Below are 13,738 nucleotides of genomic sequence, written 5' to 3' on the forward strand. Positions count from 1 at the left end.
CATGGCAGGGGGGTTGGAACTAGATGATCTTTAAGGTCCCTTCCAACTCAAACCAATCTGTGATTCTATGAAAAAGAAGGATTAACTACTGTCATTCTCCTTTTCACATGCCAGTCTGACCAGACACAAGTCAGGTCCTGTGAAGAAGTCATGCAGTCATGGCAAATTATGAACCTCTGTTGGACTTTGTTGCTGTTATGAAGCTGGCTGGCATGATTTACAAGCCGAAGAGCTTGGGTATGTCCCTGAGTTGTCAGGCCCCTCTATTGCAGATGTGTGTTTCTCTTCTGGGCTGAGTTTTGCTTGCACATGCCCATCTGAAGAGCAAATTTGCATTCTTGCTTTTGCAGCATGCTCAGTGCCTTGAGGACGCTTCATAAACACAGAGGGACTGGAAAAATAAGTGAGTGAGAGAAAAATGAAAAAGAAGTATTAGCTACATCTAGGCCATTCTCCTGCTAGTGTTTGAGTGCTTTCCAAACTATTTTCTTTAGTTGCAGCTTAAATGACTCGTAACTGGCCTCCTACCATAGAGAGTGCCTTCTACAGTATAATTTTATTTATTGTGATTTGTATCTGTCATTTGTTGCAGGCACTTTTACCCAAGCTAAAGTACTCACTGAAACCATCTATCCGTTGAGGGGGAAAAGTGCTACTGATTTGCCTTGTAGTGGTTATTTCCCCTTAGATAAAGTCACGGTGGAACATGAGTGTGTTTGAATTAGCAGCAAAGTACCTTCTGGCTGAGGTTGTGTTTAAAAAAAAAAAAAAAAAAGCACCAATAATCAGGCGCTTCTTGGGCAACTCCAGCGCTCCTCAGAAGGGCTCAGTACTGTACTGTGAGTACTAACTTCTATAAAAAAAATTCACAATCAGCTGAAAAGCAATATATGAGGACAAAACTGTGTTATTTTTTAAATGCAGGTCACATCCTCATCCTCCTCCAGCACTATCCAAGGACTCAGTTGATTTATTTGCCCCAGAGCTGCAACCCCAAAGCCACTACTACAGGCCCCAGTGGCATGAGGCTGGGTGAGACCTTGGCAAGTACAGAAATTAAGAAATAAACAGTGTGGCTCAGGATGCACATGAAGGTAGAAGAGGGCAAGATCTCGTAAAATGGTATGTGATTATTCCCCTTAAATCACCACCTAAGGTTACATAGCATCCCTTTTTCTTCCAAGCTGTCCTTCACCCCAATTTTATTCTAATTATTCTTTCTTATTATACTGTGAGTTTTTATCACCCTTTAAACCATCACTGAATAGTCTTTACCTGAAAGTATAAACATACATGAGGGCTTTGGATTTATTTGTTGCTGTACTTTATACCTTTTGAAAAATCAGCAAATGAAACTCAATTAAGCTTCAAAATAAACTCAGCTATGTCTGATTCCCCACCCCCTGCCCCTTTCCCAGTTTTCTCCTTTCGCTTCTTGTGACCCACCTGAAGGCAATTAGTATTCTCATCTGCTGTAACTGGGGTTAATTTAACTTCTAATTCTGAAGGACTCTGATGAAGTAGGAAGTACATCGAGTAAGTAGGCACAGACCAAAATGCAGCCATTACAATTCATAGCTGTGGTTTACATCATGTCCTCCTGCTTTGGGAGGGTGAAATTCAAGCAGGTACCAGACGTCTAGTGTGCAGGATAGACTCCATGAAATGAGGTGTGAATGTCTCATTGCCTGAAAGTAAGTTCATGACTGTTTCAGCTGAACAGGTTGCAGAAAATTTAGAAATATGCTCATCAAAAATTCCATGTAGAAGTAGGTGCTGACCAGTTTTTTTTCCTCTCCTGTACACTGTGACATAGACAACACAGGGAGGCATCATTGAGCTGTGCAGTGGAGTTCTTACAATGTCCTACCAAATGAAAAAGGATCATGTCAATACTTATTAGACTTTCCAGAAGCTTATTAAGTCAGTAAGGGAGCTGAATCTCAAACAAATTCCGATTAGATTTTGTTTCAAAATGAAGGCTCCTTCCTGAACTATCCTACAGGGAAGTGCCACTGGCATTGGCACTGGCTTCTTTCTTAGGGAACTTTTAACCTTTTTTTTTTCTACCATAATTCCATAGGTCAAGTTACTGATAGAGATAGTACAGCAAGCATTGCTATCCAGAGATTTGTTGCACAGACTTGTACGGATAAAGTTTTTGCTAAAATAATAAATAAAAAAATGAAACTAAATTTTGTGAATCTGCATGAGGTAATGCTCATATTGGAAATCTGATCTCCCAAGGAGGATGGCCAGTTACTGCATGGACGGTGATAGTTGCAAAGGTCATTGCAGTGGCATCTTCAGCTGGATTGAATGAGACTTGTAGTAACCAAAACTTACTCTGCTTGTGGGTAAAGTGTAATCCAAAGAAACCTAACAGAATCCCTTTTCTGGTCTTGTAAAGGGCAGAACAGCTGTCCTAGAGCTGTACCACTGCTCCACAAAGCTTGTCTGAAGGAGTGGTGGAGATCTTCGAGGAAGAAACCAGTATGAGACATCCGATTTCTGAAGCACTTTCACAGAATCACAGAATCACCGAATCGTCTAGGTTGGAAAAGACCTCCAAGATCACCGAGTCCAACCTCTGACCTAACACTAACAAGTCCTCCACTAAACCATATCACTAAGTTCAACATCTAAATGTCTCTTGAAGACCTCCAGGGATGGTGACTCAACCACTTCCCTGGGCAGCCCATTCCAGTGCCTAACAACCCTTTCAGTAAAGAAGTTCTTCCTAATATCCAACCTAAACCTCCCCTGGTGCAACTTTAGCCCATTCCCCCTCGTCCTGTCACCAGGCACGTGGGAGAATAGACCTACCCCTACCTCGCTACAGCCTCCTTTAAGGTACCTATAGAGAGCGAGTTTCCATCAAAACTTTGGGAGTTTTGATGGTAAACGTAAGATATATTAAGCTGCTTTCCTCAGCCTGAAGCTGAGGCAGGAAGGGGTTCAGAACACTTTTTGTTTCTTTTTCTTTCTTTTCTTTTTGTTTGGAGGTCTCTGTGAATTAATTGCAAGAGAAATAGTCAGGGGAAAAAGAAGGGAGCAAGCAAAGCAGCAAGACCCAACTCCTCAAAGAGTTACCCCTGGAGACAGCTTTAGGGGCAAAATGCTGACACTTTGCTAGACAGAAATAACTGTACTCCTCTGTGTATTAACAAGACAACCTGGGCATTCCCTGGGGAAAATAAAAAACATGAATTCAGATCAGCAGGTGTTTCTTCTAGTCCTGTCTGTCTTGTCACTGAATCCTGATGTACACATCAATAGTCAAAAATACTGCAATGAAAATTTCATACCTCACTGCCTAAAAAATCATAATTTCATAAAAGTGCAAAGATTCCTTTCCAAAATGCACTCGGTTCCCTTGAATGTGTTGTCCTAAGTCACTTTTGAAAGCAAAATTTAGCCATTTCAGCCAAATGGACCTTGCATCACAGAATGAAGCTAAAACTAATAGCCCTCATGTTTACACAATGGGTACTTCAAACTCTTAGACTAAATACAAACCAGGAATTTACATTCAAACATCTCTTACTTGGCCTTTCATTTACATTATTATATCAGGTCCACTACTACAGTAAAGAATGTAACCTGTATTTCTTTTGGAATGTCCTCATTTTCTGATTTAAGACAGGTTTACGTGGCCCCAGAAGGAAGTCTTTAAAATCAGTTTGAAACTCATCTTTTTCAAATGTGCTTGTTGAGATTGGTCTATCTTGCTCCCTTTCCAGGAGCATAAATAGAGCATATAATCTACCTGGGAAGATATATTTCTATAGATAGCTCCGTTTAGTAGCCCATTTACAAAAATCCAATTCTTTTACAAATCAGAATATATTCTTTACTGAAAGTAAAAAAAAAAAAAAAAAAAAAAAAAAAAAAATATTTCATATGCTTAAAATTTCACATGTGTAACTAAACCAATCAGGAATCTTTATCTCCTTCTGTCCTTCATATTTGCTTTTCTTTTTTCCTCCTTTTTTTTTTTTTTTAACCAAAAATGTGATTACTGAAAAAGTTTAATTAAATTGTGTCTTTTTTTTTCTTTTCCTATGGCAATAATCCAGATACACTGAGAATGATATTGTAGTATCAAGGCTTGATCTTCTCCGTTACACAATCATGCCCAAAATATGTCCACATAGAAATACTTGCCATAAGAATTTAAATACCATCCAGCATATATATGTATCTGCATCAATGTATGCATGTTACAAATTTGATTGTCTAGAGCATGTTATAACTTGTAAAAGGAAAAGAGAAAGAGAGAGAAAAAAGCCTATGTGATCTGTTTTTTAGGAGCATATTTCCACATAATATCATGTTCAGAGTGAAGAAGTTATTGTGCTTCCTTCCCCTTCAGCCAATGATTTCTTAGGAAGGAAAAATAGGGGAAAATAATATGATATAGGTCTTGTGGAAGGAAAAGAAAAAATAAAGCTGGCAATCCTGGCACCAATCTAATAAATCTGAATTCAATTTAACAGTTCTAGCTACTGCCTGTGGGAAGTATCAGGTTGAATTTTATCTGCTAAATGGAATTAAAACCCGGGTTACCTGTTCTGTATGGTTATTTTGACCTAAGTAAAGATTTTTGTCTCCCTAATAGCATTCATGACCTAGCAAAGTTCATCTCCGGACGGGTGATACAGAAGACAGCAGCTAACAGAGTATTGCCAGTTTCTCTCCAAGGCCCAATCATTTTTTCTACAATCATCTTCTAGTTTTGGTACCTCTATTTCCTCCTCCAGATTTTTTGTCCCACATTTCAGTGATAATTTCCCTGAAATAATGCCCAGCCTGGTAGCTTCTCTGCCATCCTCAGTTTGCATTACCTGCACCTGTGAGGACTTGCTACAGTTTGAGATGGACTGAATTCAACCCTCAGAGTCATGACCAAACATAATATGAGTCTTTTGAAAGCTGACTAAGGTCTAGGATTAAATGAATCACTGTAATACAAGATGGACCCAAGGTACCAGGACAAAATCCTGATGTAAAACCTTGGACAGAATAGCAATAGACCAGATAATGAGTACTGCAAATTAAGGATGAGAACTGTAAAACTCCTAAAAACCCCAGGACTAAAACACTAAGGAAGCTGTGCAAGGAAATTTACTTTACCAAATTAAAACAAACAAACAAACAAACCACACCCTATTGTAGTCTATTTAAAATATATATATCTTTTTTTTTTGGCCAGATGATGTTAAGATGTACAATCAAAGTAAGCTGGTGCTTATTACTTTAAGTGTTATAAAGATTATCACTCATGTTTGCAAGGTGAAAGGAAGCTCTTCCAAGTAGGCAGAACAATGCTGTAGAGCCAGGCTGGAGCATCTTACTCCATGGAAAGTAGAAGTCAGCAAAATAATTTGTTTTGTTTTTCTAACTGGCCGCTGCCATATTAAGTTTTCAGCTTGGTGGCTGACTGCTCATCTGGCTACAGCATGGTGATACAAGAGGCCACCTGGAGAGGAACAGGCTGAATAGGCTTGTATTAGATGATTATTATTTACAGTTGTCTTGGAATAGTAAATAAAATGAAGCTTTTACTAAGTAGCAGAGCAATAAGTATCTTCCTGCTCTGAGCTATCATGGCTCAAGCTGACATAATGCAAAATTGCTCCTCAATTTTATTTTATTTTTTGGCTTGTTTTGCCTATTGTGTGAGAGGGTACACCATGCCAGAGCATCCTCTGTTACATGATTCAGCAAGAGGGTAATAATCTACTAGTGCTGCTGGCCAGTGGGATTTCTTTTTCAGTTTGCATGGTGGAGCTGACAGCTCTGGGCTAGGGATCTGCTGTGCGCATGTAGTGAGACTGCAATAGCTCCCCAGAGTCCTCCAGAGCTGGGAGCAGAGAAAGACAAAGTGGCTGATCAGAAGGGAAAATAATAGTGACAACAAGAGTTCCTCTCTGCAATGTCAGAGCTTCTCAAATGACATGTGCTGGTGAGGTTTGCAATGCCAAGAGTGAGTCCAATGGATTTTTTTTAATTATTATTATTATTTTGACATGCTATTGTAACATATATAGATGCATATATATAGTGGATGGCCCCTAAACACTTATTAGTGTGTTTCTACCTGGGCATCATTTGGACAGGATTGTGTAATGGAGAGGATTGAGCCTTGACCTTGTGTTTTCGTTCCCGGTGAAGCTGGATTGTCCCATGACCCATGACATTGTGACAAACTGGTGACCTTTATGGAAGAGCATTAGGTTCTTATGGAAATACAGTTGAGGCAGTCCTAAAGATCAGAACTTCCACCACCCACCCAAATAGCAGCAATGTGTTGTCCAACTTGTTGATTCAGCACTGGTTCAAGCCACATCCATGGGGAAATGCGATAATGTCATGTGAGTGCCATGTTTTCTCTCAGATTTGTCTGCCAGCTCTTTGGCCCTCTTTTCTTTTTGGGAGAATTCTTTCTCTGTGCTTGCATTGTTTTGAAACTCATGAAAAAATTTGAACACAGGTAGTTTGTCAACAAGTCTTTCATCTCCAAATAAACAATAACTTCTCATTCTTGCCCGGTCTCTATCTCCACCTGTTTATCTTTTATTAACTACTGAGTCTATTAGATTTCTAGGACTGTAACTTTCTTTTTATTTGATGTTTATACAGCATCTTGCACAAAGACTTTGTCCCAAGGTTAGGATTCTGATTTACTGTAGATAATTTCTCTTGTTTATTTTACCTGGAATATGAGGGATAACAAAAGGATTTGGCTCAAGGCATTTATTGATATTGAAGTTTTGTTACGATTCAATTTTTCACTGTTTCTCCTCAGCAGACCGGTGTTGGTAAAGTCCAAATGTTCCAGATAAATGAATTAGCATTATGATAGAGTTGCTACTTCCAGTTCTGGTCCTACCAGCAGATAGAGACATTTATGTTTCATGACATGTTGAACTGTATGTTTAGCCAAAAGACTTTTTCTTCATGTATCTCCCATGATATACAACAAAAATGTCTTTCAAAAGAAGCAGGTATCTACAAATAGCCCTGCAGTACCTGGGGGAAGGTTCAGAATAGTGTCCAATTCCTCTTCCGCTATGGTCAGACGGCTTCTTCTGCACAGAATCAGCTTGGCTCAACTTTCTACCTAAATTTAATTTTTTGGTAAGGATATTTTCAGACAGGCTTAACTCTTAAAAATTTTCTTCAAAACTATTGAATTAGGATTTTTGGGTCTGCCTAAAATTCTGTCTTGGGGCATCCCTACTTTCAAACTATAAGTCTGGATAGGAAGAGAGAACAGGACAAGAACTTGTCCCCTGAGACTTAGGCAGAACTTCAGTCAATCCTGTTGGTTTTATTTTGTTTTGCTATTATTTTGTCGTTTTTTTTTTTGTTGTTGTTGTTGTGTTTTTTGTTTGTTTGTTTTTTGGTGTTGAGTAAATTGAGCTGAAGATTGTTTGATCTGAGCAGATTAAAAATCACTAAGCCCACTCCACTCGTGGCAGGAAGATTTAAATTTCCACAACCAATCTTCCAGTACAGGGGTCCAAACTTCAAATAAATGGAGCTCTGGAAGTGAAATCATTAGATCTTTTGAATATTTTTTAACAATAGGGATATTCTCTTGTTTCTTTCTGTTTTTCTTATTTCCAAGGCTCCTGAGTGTGTTTATTTTCCTCCTTTTATGTTTTTTTTTTTTTTTTCTTCCCCCTCAGACAAGGTGGTAGAATCTTAAAGATGAAAGTCTTGTGCTGTTATGAAATTCTAGTCAATCTAGTGAGAAACACGATGAGATCACAGAAAAGGCTACCCAGAGGATGAGGTTTCAATTTTCTTTCACTTTTGAGATACAGGGCATCAGATCAGACTATTTGGCTCTGCTTCTTTTCCTTACTAGGGTTTTTTCTCACTGACAAGGTGGTTGTATAGCTCTTAGATTAGACCTAAGGTATTAGCCTGTTTCTGATTGATGTTCAAGACAGAAAAACAAAAAACAACAACCAAAAAAACCCACACACAAAAAGAAAAACAACAGCTTTTCAGCCCTTTGTGTCAGAATTAAATTCAGAGTCAGCAGTTAAAAAAAAAAAAAAAAAAAAAAGAAAAGAAAAGAAAAAAGAGAGAGAGATGTTGAGAAAGCTGGGAAAAGATGCTGCACACCTAATTGCAACATTAGCTAGTGAAATATTAGCAAATTTATTGGGCTTTTTCTATTTAAAAAAAATAAAGGAAGTTCATTATGCTCTGTAATCCTGCTTAAATATTCATCATGTTGTTAATGAACTACATTCATTTTTAAAATGTTCAACCTGAGACGCCGCCTAACATGATTTGATAATAATATAATTTCTGTATAACCGTAAAAGGGACAAGCACAGTAAAAATAATTGTATCTCTAAACATCCTACCCAGTTTTCTCATGACTAATGAGCAGCTGTTTTTCATTAGCGGCATCGTTTTATCTCCAGCCTATCAACCTGCACAGCTGGGCATATTAGAAATAGCTCAGTGCACTGTGGAACGTATGTTCCCTAAATTGCAGAAACAAATGAGAATGAGGTATTGGAGCTTTTTAAAAAATGTTTTGGGGCTGATTTCTCTCATACTTTATATTATTCACCATGGCGTAGTATATGGAGCCTAGATGTGGGAAAGGGATATTATTGCTCTGTCTGCTATAAAGATAGAGAAAAGATAGTTCTTACCTTGCTTATGAAGAGTAGAAACTGAGTCACAGGAGCTGAAACCTTCTGCTCAAGGTTATGCAGCAAGGAAGGAGCAGAAATTTATCAGAAATTCTGCTAAAGCATAAATTGGTGCATTTGATTCTCCCAAGCCTGTAACCTATCCACTACTATTTGTTACCCATCAATTAAGTCAAAAGAAGACTAATGAATTTGAATTTGGACATTGAATGGTGCAAAATAGATCAGAGCCTGGTCAGAAGTATTTCTGTTTGCAGCTTACCAGGGAGTTAGAAGTGAAGTCCAACAGATACCATCAAAGTAAGATTTCTGATGCTTCTCATAGTTTAATTTGACTTCTGTCTTGCAAAATAAACAAAGCATAAAGCCAATTTCAGACAACAAAAGACAATTATCAAAAAAAAGGAGATCTTACATCGCTTTTATTTACTTCGTTTATATCTTATTTATTTGTCCTTTGCCTCCCTCAGTAAGCGCAATGGCACAGGCTATCCAAAGAGGCCAGGAGGCATATTTTGCTCTGTGGCAGACTGATCTGAAAAGCAGGTTGTCCTTTTCAACGGCCTACATGCATTGGTTACTTGCTTTAGTCCAAATCAGCTTAAAAATAAATAAATAAATAAATTCATAATTGCCCACAGACTAAAAATATCAAGTGAAATTTGGCAAACAAATGCTTTCTGGTCTTTATGCTGTGATTATTACAATGGCAGGAAGGGAATAGGCATGATAGATTTTCGTGGCTTGGGATCCAGTATCTTCTGCTCCCAGGCATAAAATGCCTAGGACAGGCTTTCCAGAGTGTAGGGATGAGCATCAAACCATAGAACACCACATCTGTGTTTCTGGTCCTCCTTGAAAAAGGCTCTGAGAACCCAGTCTGAATTCTGTAAAAATCCATTGAACTTCCTCAGTGGTCACATGTTTTGTCTTCTAGTTCTGCAGAAGTGACTGGATCTTCAGACTTTTTCAGCAATGCAAGCAAAAATTTGGGGATGGGTTATATTGTAGGTACCTTATTAGCAAAGATTATTGAAACATTTTTTGTTGATTAATGTGTTATGAAATCTTGTCATTTAGATGGTCTGAGCAGTTTGCTGAAGCTGATTTTGGTAGTAGCAAAAGGCAGGGTTAAGCTGTAATAGCGTTAAAAACATGATGCTAAGTGTTGGTATATGTTTGATTTTTGTAACCAATAGGAATTGTACTTGAGTATATTAACCAATGGCTAAATGGTGCTTAGAAAATGAGAATGCTAAATAGATCATCCAAGGTAGGAAAGGAATGATCTGATGCTGTCCTCAGAAGTTGTGTCTGGATATCATGATATCTTGCTTTTACCTGGCCATTAGGAGAAACAAAATAGCCAATTGTTTTATTTTTAACTATAAAATATATTAATTCCTCCTTAAGGTATAAACTGATGATTTTCTGTAATGAGTGCTGTGTGACTGGCATCAGTACATCAGTATATTCTGCAATAGTAATTTGCTTTCCACGGGGTCTGTTTCACGTTGGTTAAATCTGCCATTAACTCCTCAAATAGTGCAATGCCATTAAAAAAAAAAAAAAAAAGTTCTTTTAGAATGAAATAATTCTGCCTTGGCCCTATAATAAGACAGTGCTGATAAGCAACACTTCTAGATATTCTTTCTTCACCCATGTGTGCCTCAGTTTCCCCCATTGTACATTAACAAATGTCTTTATCTGATATGTAGAACCATTGTGGGCTATTAATTCTTGGAAAAGATCTGCACTCTCAGCTGCTCTACAACAGAAAATTAAAGATATAATAAAAACTTTAAGCTGTTCACTATAGTGGATTAAGTTCGTAGCTGTTCTCATATATGCCCTGCTTGGGAACCTGGTTTCTTATTTTGAAATTCATAAAGTATTGGCTCACCAGAACAAATCCTGCTGTGTGCAGGGACCTTGTCGTGGTTAAATTGCATGACCTCTCTGGAAATGCTGATTCAAGTAGGTTCCCACCTCACCCAAGGAATGCCTTATATCATACAGTATCTCCAGGGAAACCCCTGGAAATGGATGAGTAGCAGTAAATAACCCTCCACTCCTGGGACTTCCAAGCCGCACATGTAAGAGCAGCAAAACCTCCCAAGAGCAGCGGTGGAGCGCCTATGGAAATGTTCACAGCAAGACTTAAGGAAATGCTGTAAGATACAGATAATCCTTACTAATTGACTCCAAACAATCTGAGTGTGTTCTGTCCTCCAAAGGAAGAGTTTGCCCTGTCCTGGCAACTAAACTGGGATCTTGGAATTTTAAATAAAAATTTTGTCTTTTGGACTGAAAAAAGAAAAAAAATAAATCTTCAAAGCCAGACAGTTGCACAGAGAGCAGTAAATGCTGTTGTCCGGTCTTTCTATTATGTGTTATTTTAATACCTTGTAGGAACAGTATCTGCAGGTACAGTAACTGTGTTAGAAAGATGTAGGTGTCCCTACATCTTCAACAGGAATTAGTGAAGTGGATTCAAAGTCACAGTTTCAGTCCTGTATATTCACTAGTCCAGTATTTGTATTGTTGTTGGTTTTTGTCTTGCACTGTAATATTGAGAGGACTTAATCTACATAATTTGTATTTCAAAAGCAAGCTTAATCTGTCTAGAGGTAAAAGTATTTTTGTGGTGCCTTCATGTTGATGGGAAGCTAAACTCCACAACACCTCTGCACCATGTCACCGTGTACCTTAGATATAATTCAAACCCCTTCTGTGTACTGTTGGCTACAGTACATGTCCCTGTATTTTCTTCAGCAATGCAGTCTAATAGGGGCGATATAGTCTATCCTATTTAAACTTTTCCTGGGGGAAAAAAATACTTACTGACAACTCTCTCTATGGAGCCATGCAGCCTCCTGGGAAATTCCTAAATGGTCCTTACAAAGACAGTGGTTTAGTTGCAGACTATCTGAATGAAATGAAACAGTGGGATGTTCAGTAAAGCCATGTCCTGTCCACAGGACATGATTCTGCTACAAATTAGTGCTCTGGAGGGAATCACTGGGTCTCAGAAATTCAGATTACAGCATTAAGCTTTGGAAGGGACCTCTGGATATCCCAAGTCATGTTTAAAATAGGACTGTACTTAATGGTAGATGTGGTCAGCTGTGGTCTCGTATATATGAACTGTGAAAACCTCTAATGGTACAGATTCCACTGTCCCTCTGGTGACGTGTTTCAGCATTGCCTTTCCTTCTAGTGAAGAAGATTTTATTTCCTTATGTTCAATCCAAACCTTCCCAGCTGCCCAGAAATCCTCCCAGCATGGCCCAGAATGTGTTTTCCTCTGTTTACAACCAGAGCAGAGTGTTGACTCACAGCTAGCATCACATAAACTGTAACCACCACATTCTTCTCTGCAGGGTTGCTATTCCACCACTTGATTCCCAGCCTGGTTTTGTGCATGGGCTTGCCACACTGAGATGTAGAGCTTTGCGTTTCTCTTTTCTGAACCTCAGAAGTTTCTTTTGGTTCAGTTGCCTATTTTATTTATTTATTTATTTATTTATTTATTTATTTTCCCCAAGATCCTTCATGATTGAAATGCTATTGTTTGGAGAGCCAGTTGTTCCCCTAATATCATCTTAATGTCATCTATAAGTTTATTGAGGATACATCCTATATATTTATCCCGATCCATGATGAAGATACAATATTATCTCCAATAACAACTTCTGGGACACTATGATGGATATAAGATAAGACTGTGCATGGAATAGTATTGAGTCAGGCATAGGTAGGGAGAATATCTTCCCTGTCCCATTTTCAGAATAATATAACTTTCGTTTTAAATACAGTGGTAAAGTAACGTTTTATTCAAGAATAAATATACCAGTCAACCTCTCCATTAAAATAAATAAATAAATAAAATAGAAGAGGTCCCTACTTCTCAGCAACCCCTCTTGCTGGCTGCTTGTTTATTACAGCTTGCTGTGTGAAGTTAAGGTGTCATTATTTACTTAATCATTACTTGGTATTCCTATCTTTAAAGATAAATACATTTAAAGAAGACCTTGAAATAGGTCTTTTGCTTTCACTCAAAAGTATAATGTACTTGTCTCCCTGCATACTCCCTGCTCCAGGAAAGCAATCAAAATCTTATTATAGTGAATTAACTAGCAGCTGCCAGCTTTGTTGACCTTGTTTGCTTGGAAATTAAAAGACAGGCCATGACAGAACTGAACTGAAGAACCTGGTAGCACAGAGATATAGGCTGAATAGAAGTGCTGTGCTTATTTACAGAGTGTCAGGCAGATTACACACTGATTTTGGAGGGGAGTAACGTTTGGAATCAGCAGAGAAATGCAGAAATTTTGTATTTGCATGTGCTTTGAAAGAGCAGCATGGTTTTATGTTTTCTTGTTTGTTTGTTTGTTTTCCAAAGGACTCATGAAGCTGGGTTTATACTGGGCTTTATTAGCACCCGATAGCATATTTATAGATCTATATATACATTCTGCTGCTAGATGGCAATATTGAAAGCAGATACCATGCTTACATTATCAGGAGCACCACAGAGTAGTGCACACAGCTCTGCTAACCACTGGCACCCAGAAAGATGCAGTACTGTATTTTGAGAATGGGCAACTGATGGTGTACAAAGAAGAAAAGATTTAAGGAGGCAATTTATCATAGCAAAGCAGAATAGTAAAGAGCTCCAATAAATTAACCATGAAGTAAGAAATTGCCATCTGTATTGTGTGGGAGAGAAAGAGGAGGAAGTTACATTGATTTACATCAGAGAATCCACAGCCCCTCCTGAATGGAAATCCAAATGCCATGGTGGTCCAGGTATTAGTTTCAGGTAGAAAAGTGATATTTAATTAACACTTTTTCACCTCGTTTCAGGTGAAAAAATGGTTCCCTGTAGGGATTACACATAGACTTCTATGAAAGACAGTCCTAATCATCCCTCAGGGCTTGTTCCAACTCCAGATACACTGATGCATGCACAAATTCAGTGCTTGCTCCTCCTGATAAACCAGGATCCTGACTCTTCTCCTGTATTCAAGTAAACTAGGATTATTTCC

Source organism: Cygnus atratus, chromosome 2 (genome assembly GCF_013377495.2).
Source record: "Cygnus atratus isolate AKBS03 ecotype Queensland, Australia chromosome 2, CAtr_DNAZoo_HiC_assembly, whole genome shotgun sequence".
NCBI classification, from domain to species: domain Eukaryota; kingdom Metazoa; phylum Chordata; class Aves; order Anseriformes; family Anatidae; genus Cygnus; species Cygnus atratus.